At 37.1% G+C, this 8214-nt stretch overlaps 1 pseudogene; it reads left to right on the top strand.

Moving 5' to 3' along the window:
* Positions 1-5837: 5837 nt before the first annotated feature.
* On the top strand, positions 5838-7901 carry LOC131506284 (tigger transposable element-derived protein 1-like; annotated as a pseudogene).
* The last annotated feature ends 313 nt before the right edge of the window (positions 7902-8214 follow it).

Below are 8214 nucleotides of genomic sequence, written 5' to 3'. Positions count from 1 at the left end.
AATTGGAAATGCAGCTTCGACTGGAAAATTAATAAACAATGATGATATACTCATAAAAATGACTACTAGTACTTAGTAACTAAAAAGTACAAACTATTGGGGCACCTGGGTGGAAACTGGTTTGTTGAGCATCCGACTCTTGATTTGGGATCAGGTCATGATCCCAAGGTCACAGGATCGAGTCCTGTGTCAGGCTCAGCACTGACCATGGAGTCTGCTTAAGATTCTTTCTCTTTCTCTCTTTCTTTCTCTCTCTCTGCACCTCTCCCCTACTCACATGTGCATGCTCTCTCTCTCAAATAAAAACAAATAATAATAAAAAATTAAAAATATATTTTAAAAATTAATTAGATTAAGTTAAAATTAAAAGCACATATTATTGATTCTTGCAAAGATATTAGTGAACCTTACAATTAATTTTCTAGTGAAAGAAGCCAGTCCCCAAAGGTTTACATATTTAGCTATTCCATTTATGTTATATTCTGTTAAGAAATTAGATCAGTAGTTGCCTGGGGTCAAAAGGGGTATGACTTATAAAGGTGCAGCATGAAAAAAAAGCTATAGCAGGGGCTATTTTTGTGGTGATAGAACAGTTCTATATGGAATTGTAAGGGTGGACATATGACTCTATATACTCTTCAAAGTCTGTGTAACTGTACCCAACCAAAGGTGTATTTTGCTTTATATAATTGCTATGGTCACCTTCAGAGGCAGAAGGAGGTCATCCCAAGTGTATCAGATGTAGAGACAAATCGCTTCACACACATACAAAAGGAGTATGAAAAGGCTTATTACCCAGACATGTGAGGTGTCCAGGCAGAGCAGGGCAGGCCTCTCAAGGAGGTTGAGATGCCCTGAGACAACACGGGGAAAGAGTAGCCTGGGGTTGTAGTGTGGGCAGGAAGGGACCAGTGCGAGAGTTCAGTCCACCTGAGGGTAGGAGCTTAATGTTTGGCTCTCCTGTTGGCACTGCACGAGGGAACGTTTTCTCATTTTCTAACCTCTTGCCCAGATGAGGGGCACCACAGGATCCAGAAGATGTGTTACTGAGCACGGAAAGGTGAACAGCAGCTCAAGGGGCAAAAGAGATAAGGACTATATGGGTCCATTGGATTTTATCATAAACTTCTCATATTTACTGGTCAGTATATTTTATTGATCAAAACAGCTGGTTCCAAATGTAAATACTGGCTTTGAATTTCAACTCACTCTCAGATGTATGATATGAAAATGTAATAAAATTATGTTTTTTTCCAATATAACCATTTCAAGTATTTCACTGTTGCTATAAGGGAAAACAAACAAAAAAGGAGATCAATGAAAAACAAACTTACAGCCATGCTGAGAAGAATTACAAGGGCATAGAGATTGAAATTATTGTCCAAAATGATATGTATGCATTAGGCAGTCAGTCGTACATAATGAAACAGGAAAATGGTTATTAAACTTCTGAATTACACCTGTCATGTCATCTATCTTTCCATGTCAGATATATAGCTTGGCTGGATATCTGCATGTTCAATTTTATTTCCGATCTCTGTCACTTGCTTTTACTGTCACATACAATACCCATAGTTTGCCTTCAAGGGTGATATCAATTTTTTGAATTTCTCTGCTTTGTTCTTTCCTCCTTCCTGTAGAGATCATATTGGATATACAAGTCTCTTTCTATCCACCAATCTGTATCTGCTGCTTTGGATGCATTAGAGAAGAATATATACCAAACAAAGAAAGCTTTTATTTAATCAGCAAATATTGTTGAGCTCCTATCAAATCATGGTGTCTATTCTACATTCAAGAATTATAAAAATAAACCACCAAGAGCAAATCCTAAGCTTCAGGGAATTTGTATTCTAGAGGGAGGGGGCAGGGAGACTTAACATTAAAAAAAACATGAAGTGATTTTAGATGTAGATAAAAGGTTTGAAGGAAATACAGTAGGGAAATGCTAGAGAGCAAGTGGAGGTGGGAAGTGACAAGATAAGTCCTAAGTAGATGATATTTGAACCGAGACAGAAATGAAGAAAAAGAGGAAGCCATCAGAAGACACATAGGAAGACTCACAAACAGAGGACATTGCAAATACAAAATTGTGACATAGGAACCTGCTTGATGTGTTCAAACACAAGCTAGAAGAAGAATGAAAAAATTAAGTTTGTTCAGTGGAAATTTCTGGAACTCTCATGGGAACCAAGGAATGCTTTATCAAGCTTCAGGATTGAAAGAAACCAGAGAAGATCCAAGGACCTTTATAGTATGAGGATTCTGAAATTGTGCAATTTGTTGAAGCTTCATAAAATATTTCATAATTTATTCATGTTTCATGTATATCTATAAATTTATTATAAATTTATATGCCTTTATTAAATTTATATAATGAATACAATGTTAAAGTTCAATATGTACCATCTGCTAGATGAACTTTTATTTTTTTATTTAATTTTTTAAAGTCTATTTATTTATTTTGAGAATGAGTGGGGAGGAGGGGCAGAAAGAAGGGGAGAGAGCAATCCCACGCAGGCTCTGTGTGATATGCAGCTCGATCCCATGAACCATGATATCATGACCTGTGCCAAAATCAAGAGTCGATCGCTCAACCAACTGAGCCACCCAGGTGCCCTAGAGGACATTTTAGTATGAAATAAGACAAATGTCTGGCAGCATACTGTTCCATATCATAGGAATGTCTTGTGTAACAGATCTACCCAAGGATTGTATCAGGAATGTTCTTTGTTCCACTTACTGTTTCCTGTTGATAAGATAATCTATTTCATAAACTAAGGGAATGACTCCTGGTAGAAGAGATAGCTCCAAAGGTTATGGTTCTTTTCCCTAAAGGCTATTAACTCTTTTTATGTCTAACACAGCAAATTCATTTTAACATTATTTTATTAATTTTCTATAATTATCCGGCTCCTTAAATGCTCTTTGACCAAGCCTTATCACCATCCTGGTTTTCTCATTAATTAGTGAATAGAATGAAATCATCAATGTATATTCATTTTATATTTGTATAGGCATCATTTTTTAAAACTTTTTGATAATTTTATTTTAACAGACATATAAAACAGTTTTCCAATCAATGTATAGATGAGATATACTGGGGCATAAAATGCAAATATCTTAATGCTTTTTCTTTGGTTCAGATTTGTTTTCCTTCCTGCCAAGAATTGCTGCATAAATGTATGTGGAGACTTGCCTGGAACAAACTGTATTATATTGCTTATAATAATGTACAGTTTCTTCCAAGACAGAGATTATGCTTTGACATAATTGTGTACAAGTACATAGTTTTGAAGAAGAAAAGCCACTTGATTTTAAAAATTTCATTCTAGTTGATTTGTTACTGTAGTTACATCTCATGTAACTTCTTATTAATATTTCTTACAAGCAAAAATAGTCTTTTCCCATGTGAGTAAAGAAATAGAGCATAATACTGTCTCTATGCAAATGTATGCTTTTGTGAAAATTCTAGCATCTACAAATAAACTTAAGTGTACTTTCTAGCAAACAGAATTTTTGGTGTGTAAATTGTGAGATAATTCAATTATTTTTAATGTGGCTTTTATATTTTTCTAAAAGACCTGTGCAAGAAAAAAAAAAAAATATGGGTGAGATTGACGCAAGACAGACCTCAGTAGACAGTGGTTTTACAGAATTTTTAAAAATGCATGAGTAAAATCGAAGAGTTCTCTGCTTACACAGATCACATCAACACCTTTTCAGAACTTGTTTTGAGGTGGACAGAGGTATGCAAAAAAGGGAAGCACTTGTTAGAAAAAAGGCTTGTGGGGGCGCCTGGGTGGCGCAGTCGGTTAAGCGTCCGACTTCAGCCAGGTCACGATCTCGCGGTCCGTGAGTTCGAGCCCCGCGTCAGGCTCTGGGCTGATGGCTCAGAGCCTGGAGCCTGTTTCCGATTCTGTGTCTCCCTCTCTCTCTGCCCCTCCCCCGTTCATGCTCTGTCTCTCTCTGTCCCAAAAATAAAAAAAATAAAAAAACGTTGAAAAAAAAAAAAAAAAAAAAGAAAAAAGGCTTGTGATTTCATTGCAAAAAGAGTCATGCACATATTTGAAAACAGAGGTGAAACGTGTATTTGAAACCTGCGCATTTGAAGGGATTCAAATATAGATTTTGACACAGAGAAGATTACCACAAACAATATAAACTATAATATATGTGAAAGCAAATTTTGGAAAAGTGAGTCTAAATAATTGAGTAAAAAGAACAACTGGGCAAAAAGTATTGAGAATTGTTGTGCTTTATATTTTAGAAAATATGATATATAATTGAGTTGATTTGGAGAGGCTAATTTTCCTCACCACAGGATAATTAGGGCAAAAAATAGTTAGCAATTATAAAAAAGGGAAATAAACACATACAATAAAGAAATTAAAGGTTTTTTCAGTAAAATAATTGAAAGGAGGAAAAATCCAAGTAACATGCAACATACATCCTCACCCCCCATTCAGATGACACATCAGATGAGGGACTGAATTGAAATATGTGTCCAAGGAAATTTCTGGCCATATGTGTGCGATGGGTAGGCTAACAATGTAACTATGTATTTGGGCTGGTTAAGGGAAAGTGACAAAATGTGTGTGTGTGTTGGGCGGGGGTGGGGGGGTGGGGGGGGGTGGGGACGGTTCACCAGGAAATTAATCTGCATCCCTAGGGCCATAAGTAGAAGCAGGATTCAGGAAGAAAATCTCAATGGTTTCTACCCAGGTAATTAAAAAAAAAAAAAAAGGAATAATACACGTTTCAAAGGAGAATTAGATATAAAGGAACATTTTTTTGCATACATTTTATCTAAAACAAATTTAAATGAGGTTAATTTCTACTTGAGCACTTATAGGAATCTCAAAACTTTTCAGTTAAGTTGAGGAAAATGATTGGCAGAGGATATGGAGTAACCATTTGTACAATTTAACCTGCATAAATTGCCATTATATTCTAAGTTGAATTTTGAATTGTTCTTAATATTACGTACTCACTACAATTGTCCTTAGTCCACCTTCAAGATTAAAATGGATGGAATTCATCAGGGGCTAAAAAATGGAACATAGTAGTTGCTGAATATGTGAACATATTTGACAAGACAAAAGAAGCTAAGCCTGTCTGTCTTGTCTTTATGCTCCAAGATGGAATAATTTTCCCTATATATTGATCTTCTCATTAAGAGAGGTGGCTTTGGAGGGGCACCTGGGTAGTTCAGTCGGTTAAGCATCTGACTCTTGATTTCGGTTCAGGTCATGATCTCATTGCTTGAGAGTTTGAGACCCGCATCAGGTTCTGTGTTGACAGCCTGGTGCTTGCTTGAGATTCTCTGTCTCCCTCTCTCTCCCCTACTTGTTGTCTCTCTCTCTCTGTGTCAAAATAACTAAATAAACTTAAAAAGAAATAAATGTGCTTTGGAAATATGACATTAATTAGTGGTTCTATAAAGAAGTAAATATAGTCCTACTCACTTTATTTTATTGTGCTTCACAGGTATGGCTTTTTTTTTTTTTTTTTTTTTTTTTTTTTGGTTACAAATTGAAGGGATATGGCAATCCTGTGTCCAGCAAGTCTATCAACACCATTTTCCCAATATCATTTGCTCATTTTGTGTCTCTGTGCCACATTTTGATAATTATCACCATATTTCACTTTTTCATTTTTATTATATGTGTTATGGTGATCAGTGATCTTTGATGTTACTACTATAATTGCTTTGGGGCACACACTTACTAAATGTTGTGTGTGTTCTAATTATTCCACTAGCCATTCCCCCATATGTCTCCCTCTCCTCTAGCTTCCTTTTTCCCTGAGACACAATATTGAAATTAAGGCCCATAATGGCCTCTAAATGTTTAAATGAGAGCAAGAGTGGTGTGTTTCTCACTTTAAATTAAAAGCTAGAAATGATCAAGCTTAGTGAGGAAGACCTGCCCAAAGCTGAGATAAGGTGAAAGCCAGGCCTCTTGTGCCAGTTAACCAAGCTGTCAATACAAAGGAAAAGTTCTGGGAGGAAATTGAAAGTGCTTCTCAGGGCGCCGGGGTGGCTCAGTCGGTTAAGCGTCTGACTTGGGCTCAGGTCGTGATCTCACAGCTCGTGAGTTTGAGCACCGCATCGGGCTCTGTGCTGACAGATTGGAGCCTGAAGCCTGCTTCAGATTCTGTGTCTCCCTCTCTGTCTCTGTCCCTACACTGCTTGTGCTCTCTGTCTCTCATAAATGAATAATTGTTAAAAAAGAAGGAGGAGGAGGAGGAGGAGGAGGAGGAGGAGGAGGGGAAGGAGAAGAAGAAGAAGAAGAAGAAGAAGAAGAAGAAGAAGAAGAAGAAGAAGAAGAAGCAGCTTCTCCAGTGAACAAATGATAAAGACACAAAACATCCATATTGCTGATAAGGAGAAAGGTTTGAGCGGTCTAGATAGATCAAACCAGCCACAACATTCCCTTAAATGAAAGCCTGATCCTGAGTAAGACCCTAACTCCTTTCTTCAATTCTATGAAGGCTAAGAACTATGAAGCTGCAGAGGAAAAGTTTGAAGCTAGTAGAGGTTGGTTGGTGAGGATTAAGGAAAGAAGCCATATCCATAATTGTCAAAGTACAAAGTCAAACAGCAAGTACTGATATAGAAGGTGCACAGGATTATCCAGAAGATCTAACTAAGATAATTCAGGAAGGTGGCTACACTAAACAATAGATTTTCAGTGTAGATGAAACAGCCTTTAATTGGAAGAAGATGCCAGCTAGACTCTCATAGCTAGAGAGGAGAAGTCAATGCCTGACTTTAAAGCTTCAAAGGACAGACTGACTCTCTTGTTAGGGGCTAATGCAGCTGGTGACTTTAAATGGAAGCCAATACTCATTTACCATACTGAAAATCCTATGGCCCTTCAGAATTATGCTAATTCTGTCTACGCTCTATAAATGAAACAACACAACCTGGATGACAGAAAATCTGTTTACAACAAGGCTTACGGAGTATTCTAAGCCATCTATTTAGGCTTAAGGAAAAAATTCCTTTTAAATTATTACTTCTCATTGGCGATGTCCCTAATCACCCAAGAATTCTGATGGATCTCTGTACAATGAGATTAATGGTTTTTTATGCCTGCTAACACAACATTCATTTGCAGCCCATAGATCAAGGAGTCATTTTGACTTTCAAGTCTTGATATTTAAGAGACATTTAGTAAGGCTGTAGCTGCCATAGATAGTGATTCATCTGATGGATAGAGCAAAACAAATTGAAAACCTTCAGGAAAGGACTCACCTTTCAAGATGCCATTAAGAACATTCGTGATTCTTGGGAAAAGGTCAAATTATCAACATTAGCAGGTGTTTGGAAGAAGAGAAGCAGCTTCCAATCCTCATGGATGACTTTGACGTGTTCAAGATTTCAGTGGAGGAAGGAGATGTAGATATGGTGGAAGGAGCCAGAAAACAAGAATTAGAAGTGGAGCCTTAAGATGGGACTGAATGCTGTCATCTCATGATAAAACTGGAATGGATGAAGCATTGCTTCTCATGACTAAGCAAAGGAAGTGGTCTCTTGAGAAGGAATCTGTTTCTGGTGAAGATGCTGTGAAGATTGTTGAAATGACAACAAAGAATTTGGAATATTACATAAACTTAGTTGATAACGAATCAGCAGGGTTTGAGAGGATTGATTCCAATTTGAAAGCAGTTCTACTGTGGGTGAAATACTATCAAACAGTATCACATGCTACAGAGAAAAACTTCATAAAAGGAAGAGTCAGTCAATGCTGCAAACTTCATTGTTGTCTTCTTTTAAGAAATTGCCAAGGACACCCCAACCTTCCACTACCCCTGCCCTGATCAGTCAGCAGCCATCAACCCTGAAGCTCAGATGGTGGTTAGAATTTTTTAGCAATACAGTATTTTTTAATTAAGGTATATACATTTTTGACATAATGCTGTTGCGCACTTCATGAATTGCACTATAGTGTAAGCATAACTTTTACATGCACTGGGACCCAAAAAATGTCATTTCACTCACTTTATTGCCTTATTCATTTTACTGGCTTTATTGTGGTGGTCTGGATCCAAACTTGCACTCTCTCTGAGGTATGAGGTAAAACATTAGTAGCTCTACTGAATCTTGAGTCAGATATATGAGTCACTCCCTGCTTTTCCAATACAAAGAACTAGAAAAGGAGATTACATCTTCTGGTGTCATCCTAACAGGATGGCAATAACTTCCAA

The sequence above is a fragment of the Neofelis nebulosa genome, chromosome 3, assembly GCF_028018385.1.
Source record: "Neofelis nebulosa isolate mNeoNeb1 chromosome 3, mNeoNeb1.pri, whole genome shotgun sequence".
NCBI classification, from domain to species: Eukaryota; Metazoa; Chordata; class Mammalia; order Carnivora; family Felidae; genus Neofelis; species Neofelis nebulosa.
The sequence above is the reverse complement of the archived record's forward strand: the minus strand, read 5'-3'. Positions and strand labels throughout refer to the sequence as shown.